Genomic DNA, 15,449 nt, shown 5'->3' with positions numbered 1-15,449 from the left:
TTCACCAATTTTCTGGTGAATACAGATCCAAACCCCTTGGATCTTAAAACAAGGAGAAATTAACCATACTCCCTCCTTTCTCCCACCAACTCCTGGTGGATCAAGATCCAACCCCCTTGGATTTAAAAACTAGGAAAAATCAATCAGGTTCTTAAAAAGAAGGCTTTTAATTAAAGAAAAAGGTAAAAATCATCTCTGTAAAATCAGGATGGGAAATAACTTTACAGGGTAATCAAACTTAAAGAGCCCAGAGGACCCCCCCCCCCAGCCTTAGGTTCAAAGTTACAGCAAACAGAGATAAACACTCTAGCAAAAAGGTACATTTACAAGTTGAGAAAACAAAGATAAAAACTAACATGTCTTGCCTGGCTGTTTACTTACAAGTTTGAAATATGAGAGACTTGTTCAGAAAGATTTGGAGAGCCTGGATTGATGTTTGGTCCCTCTCAGTCCCAAGAGCGAACCACCTCCAAAACAAAGAGCACAAACAAAAGCCTTCCCCCCCTAACAAGATTTGAAAGTATCTTGTCCCCTTATTGATCCTTTGTGTCAGGTGTCAGCCAGGTTACCTGAGCTTCTTAACCCTTTACAGGTAAAAGGATTTTGGAGTCTCTGGCCTGGAGGGATTTTATAGTATTGTACACAGGAGGGCTGTTACCCTTCCTTTTATAGTTATGACACTAGGATTCAGGGCCTGTTTGCCTCAGTGCACAGACTTTTTTAAACAAGACTGGAACAGAGTGGTTACACAAAGAAAAAAAAATAGATCTCTAAATGAATAAATAGTAAAATATATATTATTAAGCTGTGTAATGATCACCACTTTGAATGTTGGGGAGAAGTCAGCTGAAATAATGTCTGTGATTACAGCAAAAAAAAAAAAAATATATATATATATATATATATCCAACAGCAGCACCCAACCAAGGGAAACAATAAGCCAAAATTTCAAATGCGTTAAGAGACACAGTGCCCACAGCAAGGGAGCAGGCTCTCACACTATTAATTGCTGGAGTCTACACCATAATCTCTTTTTTTTAGTCACCACAGGTTCAATTCATTCAGAAAAGTAAATGGCATATAAATGACTGGTTTAATAAATCTGGTATGGCAACAGTCCCAAACATGTTTAGATTCACGGTTTCACATAATTTTCTGTCTGGTAAACACAAAGGTAACATTTCTATCAAATCCAACATGTTAAAGATCATGGGTAAATTCCCAAACTCCAGTTTCAAAAGCAATAGGGGACTAGAGCCTCAGCTGGTGCAAATTCTCAGTCGGTGCCAATTTAAGCCATCTGAGGATCTGACCCAGTGTTTTTACCTAGCAAGTAAATGGCAACACTCAAAAGAAGCCATTTTCTTTAGTGGAAAATGCGCATTTTAATCCATAAAAGCAAACTATGTTAAGCTAAAGCTAAGAGTTCAGTTCTGCCCTCACAAAAGTGGGTGACTTCTCACTGAAGTCAATGGGAGTTGTACCCATTTATGTGAAGGCAGAGCTAATCCCCTGGCTAGATAGCTTAGCTCTCATCAGGAAATTACAAAATTAAGATAGCACAAGCAAACCGAATGCTGTGCCTTTATGCATACTTATGATAAACCAAGCAGTCCTTCAATTACACGGTCACATGCTGTAAAGCTATATTTTATCATGCATTAACCATTAACAGTGACTACACATGTGTAGCATCTTGTAATTTTGTTTCATTCTTGTGTACTTATACTTTTTAAATTGACTTGGTGGTCTAAGATCTTTTACTACAGATTTTTTACATGATAAACTCCCAAGCTATGCATTTTAATAAATCAGTCAGCAGCCATAAAAGACAAACATTCTTTTCAACTGGTAAACAACCTTCCACATGTGCAATTCAGGAGATGAGGCAGTTAACTACAAAGCTAATTTTTACGCCAATAAAGTTCACTATTACTCTGTATTGGTTTTCCTGTTCTATAATATGATGTGTAAGTATGGTTTCCTGTGTTCTTTTCATATATATGACTTCCACGGATTTGTTGTCTGGCATAGATAGAGTAGATCAAAGTATAATAAGAGTTTATGTACATGTATCTACATATGTAGAGAAATATAAAACAGCATATCATATTATTTATGAAGCAGTAGTGATTGTATAACTAAAAACAGCATCAAATTCAAAAGGATAAGTAATGCATATGTTCAAAAAGATAGAGTTAAGCTTGTGTGCGCAACTTTAACAATTGTGGGCCTACTCATGCTAAAAATCTTGCAATCTTTCTCTAATATTTTGTTTGTAAATTACATTTCTTAGTGCTGTTTTTAAAAGGGAAAGATAGAAAAATAAAATTGTATTGTATGGAACTATTTGACAAGACGCATACTACAAGACATAGCATAAATACATAACTGCACTGTACTCTTTATCTTTATCAACTATACTCTTTCATAAGCTAAATAAATTGATCATCTTCAGTTTCTCATCATAAAGTGCATTTGACAGACCTCAAATCTTCTCTGAACCTGCACCCATTTTTCAATTTTCTCTTTTTCCTTTGTCTCTGGTGTTTAGCTATGGTCTCACCAATCCCACAAACATTGCAGTATCTCACCGATGAGCAGACCATTGTCATGATAAATGCTTTAATATGAACAGGAAGTACATACAGAAATTAGGTGACAAACTTTCTACTCTCTGTGTAGCTTCAGTCTGCAACTGCCCTATCCTGGGCTTCTTTGTGTCTGCCCCTAGCAGAAAGTGTGTCCCAGGAAACCAAAGACTGTATATAGAGTGTACAGGAAGTCTGGGATCGCTACACTTCCTGGAGGACTTATTCTAGAGACATCATCCCATTTTAGATCCCCTTTTAATATACCCTGATTAATTTAATAGTGTTTTTGTTCAAATTAATAACTATTACAAATACACTAACTGACTTAACTGTTCAGTTTGCTTAAACACAACACTAACAAGTCTTGATCACTCTTTGAGGGCGTTTCAGCAATCTTCCTGGTCTGCTGTATTGCAAGCCCTCTTTAGTCAGATTTCTTTACTGTAATATTTTGTTTGATTGTACTTCCCTAGTCTTGTCCTCACTATCACAGACTCCTTAATCATCCTTTGTTTTTGTCCTATATCTAGTAATTGAGCAGTTATATGTGTAAGGTAGAGAAGTTCAAGAGGAGACTTTCCATATTGTAGTGGTGTATCTCTATAGTTGAGCAGTGCTAATGTGGATATTCTCTTGCATTTATTGCTTTTTTGAGCAAGTTCTTCACTATATGTACTCCATGTTCAGCTAATCCATTGGATCTAATATATATGGGAAGATATATGTCTCATGTCGTGATGAATGTCATACATGTTAGCAAAGTTCAGGAATTCCCTATTCTTGAACTATGGTTGTTGTCAGTTATTACTGTTCTTGGAATTCCATGCCATGCAAATACAGATTTAATGTGCCTGACAACTGTTGCTGCTGTAGTATATTCAACTGAGATTTCTTCTGGGAAATTAGTAAAGTAGTCTATTATAACCAGGTGATCATGTCTTCCCAAGTTGAACATGTCAGTTCCAACTTTGTCCCATAGAACTCCAAGTTGTTTGCATGGTAACGCTGGTTCCTTCTGCTAGGAATCTCTGTACTTCTGTACACCTGCTCACCATTTACCAGAAGGTTATTATTTCCTCAGTAAGTAATTGCAGATTTCCATCATACATGAAAGGCCTCTCATGATAGATGAGACAGAATGATAGCAGAATCTCAACAAAGCCTTGCTTTATCATCATACCACACATGGTTATTTTGAAACCCTGATAACATATGCCTAGATTAATACTAGTGCTGCTATGTGATTTATTAATAATTTGTGCTGATTTTCTTCTTTCCTGCTCCCTCTCCCGTAATATGTTGTGTCTTAGCAACCTTTCATTTGTTCTTGGACAATTATAATTTGGTAATTAGCAATAATAGAACCTTTTGACTAGTTAAAATAATGTCCCTGCTCGTTTCTTAGTTCATGTACAATCCAGACTCCCTATGATTAGGTGATCCTGATTTATCTTTTTCCTTGGACACTTAAATCTAAATATAAAATGAAATCTATCAAAGGCAGGCTGAAGTGAAGACATCCTCTTGTGGCGGAGGAAACCTCATCAACCAGAGAGAATTTTTTTCCCCTCATAACACGCTGTGCCAGGTGAAAGGAAAGAGGAAAAAAAGTATATAATATAACTGTCAGTTTTTATAACATCATCGACTTTCATGAAGATTCAATATTCTAAGTGATGTCATAGCTGCCCCAGGAGGATGAATACTTGCATGCTGCATAAGATAGTGATTCATTACTATGATGGCACAGAAATGGAAATGCATTACTTACAGCATCAAGAGCTAAACTCAGTCTCACTGGGATTTCAGTGATTCCATGTCAAAAGCAGTTCTAAGACAAGTTAAGTCTTTTGTTCATGGAGGACACCAGAAAATGATGACATCATAAACAGAACTGATATTTTTAGAATGTGTGCAGTTAGAGCATCCTCCTTACACAAGGAAAGAGAACTGGGTTGCTTTATGAATTAGTTTGTGTTTACTTTTTAAAAAAAATAAGTAATGGCTACTAGAAATATTAATACCCTTATAGGATGTATTGCTACCCTATCTGCTACTAAATTGTACTTTGAGAGTCCCTCACTGTCAGGCTTTTTGTGATTAGGCTGTCACGCAATCAGAGGTTGCTACTCTTTTGCCATCTCAATGTCCTTTGATCTCCATAATCAACTCCCTCCTATGTATAATGTGCACTTTACTATAATAAGTAAATTGCAGGCTCTCAAGAACAGCCACATGGAAGAAATGACTATACTTGGAGGAAATAGAGAGCCTTACAAAATAAACAGCGAGTTAGCTCATAGTCATGACTTTGGATTTCTGTTAACTTAAATGGGACAAGGGCTTCCTAATTTGCTCCATAATGAAATTTTTTTGGATTTTGTAAACAAAATGCATATTTGTAAATGTATTTACCCTTAAATCTTAAGCCAATGACCAGCTCTCTTAGGGTATGTGTACACTGAAATTAAAAACTCGTTGCTGGCCCATACCAGATAACTCAGGCTAAGGGGTTCAGGATAAGGGGTTCAGGATAAGGGGCTGTTTAATTGTGGTGTAGACATTCGGGCTCAGACTGGAGCCTGGATTCTAACACCCTGCGAGTTGGGAGGGTCCCAGAGCTCAGGTTGCAGCCCGAGCCCAAATGCCTACAATACAATTAAACAGCCCCTTAGCATGAGCCCTGAGAGCCCAAGTCAGCTGGAATGGTCCAGCCGCGGGTGTCTAATTGCAGTGTACACATACTCACAGTAATTCTCTCCAATGGAAAATCATGTTGCTCCACATTGTCATACACAGTATTTAATAAACTGGTTTTTACTAAAGGCTGCAAATATTTCATAAGCAACTACAACCTACTGTAAATATACCAATCAATTACTCCTAAAGACCATCTTCTAATATTTGTCTTTGTGGTTTCTATCTTGAAATGGGCGGATTTAAGGGGGGGATGGAAATGTAAAATATTAGTTAGCTCTTGAACCCACCCCATCCCAAGAAAAGTTTCCTGTTTTGTAAAATCAAGATGTGCATTACTTAGTGAAGCAAGAAGAAAACACATTCTCTGCAGATAAATCGTACTGACAAAATAACAATGCCAATGCATAAACATAGCAGCCTCCAGTATGGAAAAAAAACATTGTTTAAAAGCTGTCAACACACAGGCTATTTTAAAAACTGATTTTAAAAACTGAGGACAATCCTGGCTGAAATGGGACTCCAAGCAATTATACCTAAATCTGGGACCAGTTTTGACTTTATAGTTTCCATTTATTGCAGCATTTAGGAAATATAAAAACAAACTTCAAATAATATAATTCTAACAGAGAAATGGAAACAAACAACTGAGACACTATCCTTCACTATATGCCTCGCTTGTACATTTTGTAGCCTGATTGGCAAATGGTAAATCACTGTTCACATCCTAGGTAAATCCAGATAAGACAGGTATCATTAGGGTGACCAGACAGCAAGTGTGAAAAAATCGGGACGGGGGTGGGGAGTAATAGGTGCCTATATAAGAAAAAGTCCCCAAAATCGGGACTGTCCCTATAAAATCGGGACATCTGGTCACCCTAGGTATCATGCATTGCTAATTAAAAGCTATCTATGTACACATGCAATAATTAATACTTCACTTCATTGATTTGAGTTGCTAGTTAGTTTTAACATGCTGCTGTAATCTGATATATTCTCATTAGGGACTCCAATTCCTATTCAAATCAATGGAAAGAGACAGGAAAGGGCCCAAGGTGTTTAATAATCAGATTTCTTCACAACTGAAATACAGAATTTTCTTTAAAAGAATTGAAGAATTCATGTAAACTTTCAAGTAGGTGTGACATGCAGAACACATGTTTACAAGAACCCATGAAGTGTTTTGCTGGTTTACTGAATCTGACACCAAACAGAAAAGCTATAAAGGCTCAAACGCAACCTTTTGTTTGTTTATTTACTTATTCTACTGACTAACTACATTTCCATTTAATTTGCAGCATACCTAACAAACCCACCTTGTTTAAGGGATTAAGACTCTTTTCCTTTATTCCAAAAAGACTGCAAAATCTAAACTGTGATCTCACTCCTGACCCCTCAGGACTCCTTTGGACAAGATTTCACTGCAAAAGCCACCACTCCAAATACCGTGCTCTATTTCCCACCTACAGGAACCTTTAAAATAATACTCTTTCCAACCACTGCTAGAGGCAGCCAAGTACAAGAGAAATTTTAGATTTACACCAAGAAATCCATGCCAAAAATCAGCAATAGTCCCCTTAAGAAAAAAGTTGAACTGTAACCATAAACACTTTGAAATACAGCATATGTAAAATCTTACTTTGGTTTCTTCAGAATCTGCTGATGTCCACCAGACTTCTCACCTAAGGAAAAAAGACAGAATGGTCAAGTTTTGGGAAATGACTAATATATTTTCCATTAGGGAGTTTCAAAAAGAAGGTCAAGAAAAAGCAACAATGCATTTTTATATTTTACCTTGAATCTCATCTGCCTGGGACATGCAGTACATGTTAGTATCTAACTGCAAAGGATACTGACTGATATTTTTACAGTGTGCTTAGAAGAAAAGATATTTTCATTCATTTATATAAAGCAGACAACTATTTGGGTTACAAATAAAATGAAGTCTGACATATAAAAGAGAAAACAAAATCCTCTGTAATTAATTACCATAGAGAGAAGACCTTCCACACGTTAGTCTATAAAGAGAGACATGATACCTGCCTTATATGCATGATATTACATACTTCAGGCTAGCACATAAGGATAATCTGTGTGTACTCTTTGGACTCTATTAACACCAATTTTTATGATCTTTTGGGAAATACAGGTATGACTATCTACATAGCCCAGAGCTTCAAGGACCTGATCCAGGGCCCAGTGAAGTTAATACAAAGTCTCTTATTGACTCCAATGGGCTTTGGATCAGGCTCTAAGAGAAGGATTAATATTAAAAAGGTGAATTTCATTCCCACTGACCAAATTTATTCATTTCCAAAGTATACTATAGATGGCAGACTCTACATTCACAGGCAAAGTTCCTTCAATTTAAATTCCTTTTTTGTGAACAGCAGCTACAATCTTTAAAATTGGTCTCCTTTAAAAAAAAAATTACAAGAAAAAGAAATACAAAATCATTGACCTAAACTTTTCAGCAGAGGAATGGACACGAGAAGCACTTTTATTATACTAATTATAGTGCAACAACTGGAGCTGGCTGGAAATTTTTCAATTAATACATTTTACTGATAAAAAAAAATTCTTGTGCTCAAATTTTTGCCAAAAATATTGACATTTTCCCAGCCAGCCTTAAAATGTCCCTAGAGAGAGGAGTAAGTTGTGATTGTTAGTGGTACACCTGGAAATTTACACAGTTCTGAATCACCTTTGCTTAATCAAATCCTTTCTTTTTCCCCCTGCAAATTTTGTAAGGTACAAATACACATTGAAGTGTCACCAGTAAATAATATTTGGATAGTACCGTGAATGTCATGCTAACTAAACACATTGGGAAGGCTGTCTAAAACTGATGCACTGAGGTGTAACTTGTAACACTGCTAGGACTGAGTTCAAGGTAGGGCAGGCAGTACTTTATAATAGCACCTCCTTCCTTCCAAGTCCCTGCCAACAGGAACAGATTTAACTCCAGTAATGCAAACCCCAAGCATTCAAATATGAGGCAGGCTTCCAAAAGTCTTGAAGTTGGCTTTAAAATAGTGAGGCTTTTTTTTTTAATAATGGATTTTAGGCTCTCCCCTTCCCTCCTCTTCCTCCCCCCGGCACATACACTCCTGTTCCCCTGAAACCATTTCTGGTTTCTGAGCCTTTAGGGTGCCCTTGGGTCAAGTTCTCAAGTTTTTTTTCAGAAACCATGAGGGTTAGTAAGATGTGGGGTGGTTTTTTTTAAACAAAAGCTGAGATTGTCATGTAATGACTAGACTTCAGGAACTGGGGCTTTAAGACAAACACCAAATATCATGAGACTCACAATAAAATTGTAAGAGTTGACAACAGTGTAACTCCTGTCAAGGGCTCCACAAAAACTCCAGGGGAAGAAATTACTGCAAAGAGAAGCAGGACACTCCCTGGCAAAATCCCCTTCTTGGTTATTCTTGGATCAGGCTGCCCCACCCATCACCCAAAGCAAGGGAGGCTATGGCTAGTTTGTACATTATATTCTCCTCTCCAGTGCATTTTCTGCTACTGGAGCCCTGCCTAGAGCATGGAAACATCTGGTATGCCCTAATAGCACCACTCTGAGCCTGCTACCAGTTTATGTTGCCTCTTTTGTGACCCCATCAGCAGTACTGACCAATCAAGGGAAAGAGCAGCAGCAGGAAGCATCACTGCCACAGGCCGTCATTTCTCATTCAGGAAGAGGGCCGGCAGGAGCAGGAGGAGAAACGGGAGGGGGATGCTCAGGAGGGACGGGTCCAAGGAGCTGTTTCTGCAGCAGCAGCAGAGTGCAAGGGGCCTGCTTAAAGAGATCAGGAACACCACTCCACCCCAGGAAGCCAGGTTCATAAGAACATAAGAATGGCCGTACTGGGTCAGACCAAAGGTCCATCTAGCCCAATATCCTGTCTACCGACAGTGGCCAATGCCAGGTGCCCCTGAGGGAGTGAACCCAACAGGCAACGATCAAGTGATCTCTCTCCTGCCATCCATCTCCACCCTCTGACAAACAGAGGCTAGCCATCCTGGCTAATATCCATTAATGGACTTAACCTCCATGAATTTATCCAGTTCTCTTTTAAATGCTATTATAGTCCTAGCCTTCACAACCTCCTCAGGCAAGGAGTTCCACAAGTTGTGTGAAGAAGAACTTCCTTTTATTTGTTTTAAATCTGCTGCCCATTAATTTCATTTGGTGGCCCCTAGTTCTTGTATTATGGGAAAAAGTAAATAGCTTTTCCTTATTTACTTTCTCTACATCACTCATGATTTTATATACCTCTATCATATTCCCCCTAAGTTTCCTCTTTTCCAACCTGAAAAGTCCTAGCCTCTTTAATCCCTCCTCATACAGGACCAGTTCCAAACCCCTAATCATTTTAGTTGCCCTTCTCTGAACCTTTTCTAATACCAGTATATCTTTTTTGAGATGAAGAGACCACATCTGTATGCAGTATTCAAGATGTGGGCGTACCATGGATTTATATAAAGGCAATAAGATACTCTCCGTCTTATTTTCTATCCCCTTTTTAATGATTCCTAACATCCTGTTTGCTTTTTTGACCACCACTGCACACTGCGTGGATGTCTTCAGAGAACTATCCATGATGACTCCAATGTCTTTTTCCTGATTCATTGTAGCTAAATTAGCCCCCATCATATTTTATGTATAGTTGGGGTTATTTCTTCCAATATGCATTACTTTACATTTATCCACATTAAATTTCATTTGCCATTCTGTTGCCCAATCACTTAGTTTTGGGAGATCTTTTTGAAGTTCTTCACAGTCTGCTTTGGTCTTAACTATCTTGAGCAGTTTAATCTCATCTGCAGACTTTGCCACCTCACTTTTTACCCCTTTCTCCAGATCATTTATGAAAAAGTTGAATAGGTAGCAGCCATCCAGGATGAGAAGCAGCCCAGGAAGAGGAGAGTGCACCCCAGCATTGAGTGCATTAAAAGATGTACATTTTGCTTGAAAAGAGACCACTTAAAAAGTGCTTGTCTTAGGGGAAATTTTCGCAAGAAAGGTTTGAGCTGTGAATTCATATAAAAATGAAGAGGCAAAGAATTAAGCACCATTTCTGAGAAGTTTTGCATATTATCTGTTCAGCATATGCTAACGTGGCTTTTGATTTCACTACGGTTTCCCCTCATTCCCCAGCTGCTTCCAGCTGTGCTACTGTAATAAGTAATAAATAATAATAATTTCTATTTAAACACAAAACAATTGGGAGCTTGTGAACATATTACTGCTCTAACTGTTCCTTTCAACACTATTTCTCCACACCTGCCTTGCTAGTAATTCTTCAGGGAAAAAGCTAAGGGTCTGATCCTGAAAGGCCTTACATGCCTGAGTAATTTTACTCATGTAAATAGTCCCACTGAAGTCCTGTTCACAGGATCAGAGCCATGAATTAGCGTTTTCCGGTAAGCATGCTAGTGGTAGGGGAACTCAGCGTATGTGAGCTGCAGCCTAATTTGGGGTAGGTATTTCCACAACAACCAAAAAAGGGATTACATTGCCAGCTATATTTTTAGAAAAAATAAATTAAAGATGAAAAGAAGCTGCTGTTCCTCAAATAAAATATTTAATGGGCTGGCTGTGGATACAATATTTATTATACTCAGAAGCTAAATGTTTATCATTATAGATCAAGAATGGTCTTTCTTTAGATAAAATGGGTAAAAAAATTTGCACTGCTTCCTGCACAGCTGTTTCTTCTATAGTGCCTGCCACTGTAGTATCTAATTATCTAAATTCTGCTGCCCTTGGGGACCTCTGCAGCTCATAGAGAATGAGTCAAGATTTGCCCCTTTAATGCATATTTTGGCTTATGTTCTTCCAATAAAAGTAACATGATCTAATTTGTTTTCTGGATAGTCTCAAGTATTTCTCTCCCCTTCATGTATATATATGCTCCTCTCTACTCACAACCACCCACCATTCTAAAAATCCTGGAGTCATTGTACTTATTTTACGCTGTAGTCATGTCCGCTTCAGCTCCACCCAGTCCTCTCTCTTTAATGCTCCCACACCGTCTCCTTCTCCCCACTCAATCCTGCAGCTCCCCTTTTTTGGAACAGCTTCCCTCTTCCTTAGCACCAAGTGACCTGCCTCCTCTGAACATACACTTCTTTCATGCAGCCTTTCAGTGCTGACCTCATCCCTGAGACACTCTGCTCCCATATTTTCATCTGATGTTTCTTGCTTGTATTATAGTCATGTTTGTTATGGTTCAATCATACAATTTACTCAGGCAAAAATTCCTATTAAAAGACAAAGGGCCAAATTCAGCCCTGGCCACAACCGGCTGCAGCTCCATGAACTTCAATAGAATTTCACCTGCTTAATGTAGATCTGAATTGGGCCCACGGATTTTCAGGGGGCAATTTTGACCAAGTCAGAATGAAGGACTGCAGAATTGGGCCCTTAGATTTCAAAACAGCTGGGTCAGAGAACTTATTTTTTTCCATTTCTGCTAAGCATACTGTTTACTTAAGGTGAAATTCACCCTATGCCAAGGGCCAACACGAGGCCTATGTACCACTTACTTCCCACTCAACACTTCAGTCCTGGAAATATTTATGAACATTCTTAACATCAGGCACATCATCAGGCTGACCTCAATGGGGTTCCTTCCTTACATATGTAAAGTTAAGCACAGGCATGAGTGTTTGGAAGATTCTGGCTGAAGTCCTCAGGATAGGCTTTGTGATGGCTCTCTCTGCTGGGGTGAATTTTACCCTTACAATGCACTATGAAGGATTAAGAATAATAATACCCTCTTCAGGAAAAAGTAACTAAAACTGATTTTAGTGTAGCTGAGGCTTGATCAGTGACATGCAAATCCTTAAATCACCCCCTCTTTATTTTGCTTTCCATCTCTCACGGTATCACATTACAACACTTAGTTTGTGGGTTTGTTTCACTGCAGCTAAGAACTTTACTGGGGAGCGTGACAAGACTGTTCCATTTAATCTATGCTCCCTATTTCACTTAATTTCTTCCAAACGTATTACTTTCCATTTTTTCATAGCAGATTGTATTTCCATTTCTTGGTCCAGTCTCCTAAGAGATCTGTATCCCTCTGGATCTAGTTATAGTGTTAGCCATTCTTTGTCTTACTTCCAATGTAATGATCCTCGTCCAGATCTGTACCTAATCAAGAGAGATCCCCGGAACCATCTACTGCCTGCCCCCTTCCAGATAGAGAGAAAACAAAAAACAAAACAAAACAAAAAACACGTACCGATTTTTAATCCTCTTCTCTAAACAAAAGGTTATTATGATGATATTACACCTTAACCCTTCATCTTTCTTATGGAAACTCATCAGGGGTTTTTTAAAATCTAAATCTGTAAGATCCAATGTTGTTCCCTCCTTCAGTGATGGAACCTGTTGAATTTAATGGCTGACTCCCATTAAATTCAAGTGGGCTTTGGATTGGGCCCTTAATGAACAAAATAGTTAATTAAGCAAGAGTTTACTATCACAGATCTATGGTGGAAGTTGCCATCCAAATCATATATTTCCTTTTGTTCCCTTATTAAAGCCTAAAAACTATACCCAGTTGTTTTCCCTAAAGTGATAAGTAATGTTTCACCTAATATTGTTTCAAATATTTTTTCCCAAAAGAAACAAATAGACTACATTTTTAATACCATGTCTCAATTATTTTCTGCATAATAGTACTACAGTATGTTTGCCATTTCCTGTCCTTAGGAATCTGCCCATTCCTCAAAAACCAATGTAGCAGTGATCTAGAACATCACTAATTTCCTTCAATATATCCCTGTTTAACTTACTTTCTCCCTCTTTCTCTTGATACTAGAATTTGCTCTAATCCTGCATTGTTGTCCAGTGGGAGGAGGGGATTGTGAAATTCCCTGTCCCTTGAGTGCCGTTGCACAAGGGCTAAGCTAAAATTGCAGTCTGTATACTCAGAAACTAAGTTGCATACAATGATAGAATACAGAGAATGCGGAAGGAGGTTGTTTATAGTCACAGGAGCTGGCCAGCAGGCTTTGAAATATATAATTTTTTCAGGAAACCCTGAGGGCTGATTTCAAAGTATATTTGCTGGCTCTCCTGATTATCCAAAATTTTTAGATGTCACCTGGACATTTTGATAATTGTGATTCTAGCATAGGAGATGTGTGTACACACACTCACACTCACACACACACACACACACAGAGGGAGATGTGCTATATTTTTACATATGAAATCACACTTTGGGATGAGATACATAATTTATTTTTCTAATTTAGGGTTTGAGCCGCCTTCTGTTATTGTGAACAGCAAAACTCACATTATCTTAATGGGAATAGAATAAGACCCACAGGATGCAGAAATATGAGAGGCTGAAGTACACCAATAGTAATAAAAATAAGTCATGTATCTCACCCTAGGTTGTGATATATGTTCTTATTCAAACAATCATGCCACTTTTAATTAAAAAAGAATTTAGAAGATTTTAGTGCTGCTGCTTATTGTTTCTATGAGACTATATCATAATCAAGAGGACCTTATTTTTAATAAACTGAAAATGAGTCTAGTCAAGTGGAAATGACTGTGTGGGAAATGGAGACATTTCAAATCGCACCCATGATAGCAATAAGCAATGTCCTTTGTGTCTGGGTGGTGATGCAGAAAGGATATGTATAAATGACAGCAGATACAGAAAAGAATGTGTACCCCATTTTTATTTGTATATACAATATAAAAATGATCATTTTATATAGTATTTCAAAAAGAGACAAACATTAAGAGGGAGGGAGAGTATGTTCGCGTGTGTGTAGTGGAATAAGTCCAAGTCACAAAGTCTGGACTGGGATGTGAACTTTTCCTAAATTTTGTCATTTTCAGATACTCGATTTTGTTTCAGGTCCATCTTCAGTAGAGCTGGGTGAATTTTTCTGGGAGAATAGTCTATTCAGAAAATAACGCAGTTTTGGTCAACACTAACCTATTCACCAATTTGACATGAATAATTTTGACCATTCACAAAATGTCCAGAGGAGGTGGTGATGGAGGTGCTGCCTCCCCTGCTTATAACTTTTAAGCCGGTCATTAGGGCACTCAGTGGGGATGTGACAAATCTAATTTTGAATGACCACTCTGGAACAGACCCAAAAGGGACTTTTTGGATTCCCAGAAAATTCCCCAAACTTTCGGATTTGGGGTTCTACCCAAACTCCCAACTCTTCCCCCATTTTTAACTGCTTCTGAATCAAAAGATCAGTCATTTGCCCAGCTCTAACCTGTAGTGCACAGTCTCGCTCTCTGATGTGCACGTGCACACACACACACACACACACACTGGTTTCCCAGCTAAAAGAACATTAAGGGTTGCATGGAGTGAATTAAGCACTAACAACTGAAGACATGCTAAAGTTAAAGTTCAACACATAACCTTAACCACGTCCCTTTTTGCATACACATTAGCAGTGTTAAGGAAACAGATGATGACCAAGAAACAAAACAAAATCAAATATGAAACTGACGAGGCAGGTGTTAAATGTCACTGCTCAAGGAATTCTGTGTTTGCTCTTTTCATCCTGTCGTATAATTCATCTGTATGTTATCTCTTTAGAGATCGTTTGTATATTTATCTGTAAAGCACCTCTCTCTCATACACACTTTCATACAAGACTCTTTATAAGAGTATTTTTAATAGTTTTTAATTGAGATTTCTGAGGGATTTTTTAAATAGAAAAAATAAATTCCACAATCTGGAGCTGTTTGACTAGATTCCAGTGGAACACCAAGTTGTACCAGGTGATGACAGGGTGTGGAAAGGGCTCCAGTGTAGCCCTGACACACACAGTACCCACTTCATCTACATGAATGCTGCTGTAATTTGTGTTGGCTGCCCACAACCCCAAAGGGCTGCTCTGTCAGCTTGCATCATGGAAGCATAGGGACTCCCTGGCTGTTCCTCCTTAACCTTGGCTACAACTCCGGCCACAGAAGGCAGAAGGAGTAGGGGTGAGGAGCTGAGGGTGACAAAGGAACAGCTACAGAGGCTTTTCACTCCAAGAAATTTCCTACACAAAGGGATTCCTCCTGTGCCTGATTAAACGGATTGTAGGGCAGCTTTGCCCCACTGTGCAACGTTGCCCCTCACAGGATCTGGCCGTAAAAGAGTAATATGCAAA

The 15,449-nt window shown here is 38.4% G+C and overlaps 1 protein-coding gene across 1 annotated transcript in view; it reads right to left on the bottom strand.

Moving 5' to 3' along the window:
• PTPRD (protein tyrosine phosphatase receptor type D) overlaps positions 1–6,964 on the bottom strand; it is a 601,896-nt gene extending 594,932 nt beyond the window's left edge. Inside the window, exon 1 of the mRNA XM_034773574.1 lies at positions 6,931–6,964. The gene's annotated coding sequence lies outside the window, so the exon portion shown is untranslated. The remainder of the gene's footprint in view (positions 1–6,930) is intronic.
• Between the last annotated feature and the right edge of the window lie 8,485 nt (positions 6,965–15,449).

This window comes from Trachemys scripta, chromosome 6 (assembly GCF_013100865.1).
Source record: "Trachemys scripta elegans isolate TJP31775 chromosome 6, CAS_Tse_1.0, whole genome shotgun sequence".
Classification (NCBI taxonomy): domain Eukaryota; kingdom Metazoa; phylum Chordata; order Testudines; family Emydidae; genus Trachemys; species Trachemys scripta.
Note: the sequence above shows the minus strand (reverse complement) of the source record. Positions and strands in the feature narration are given on the sequence as shown.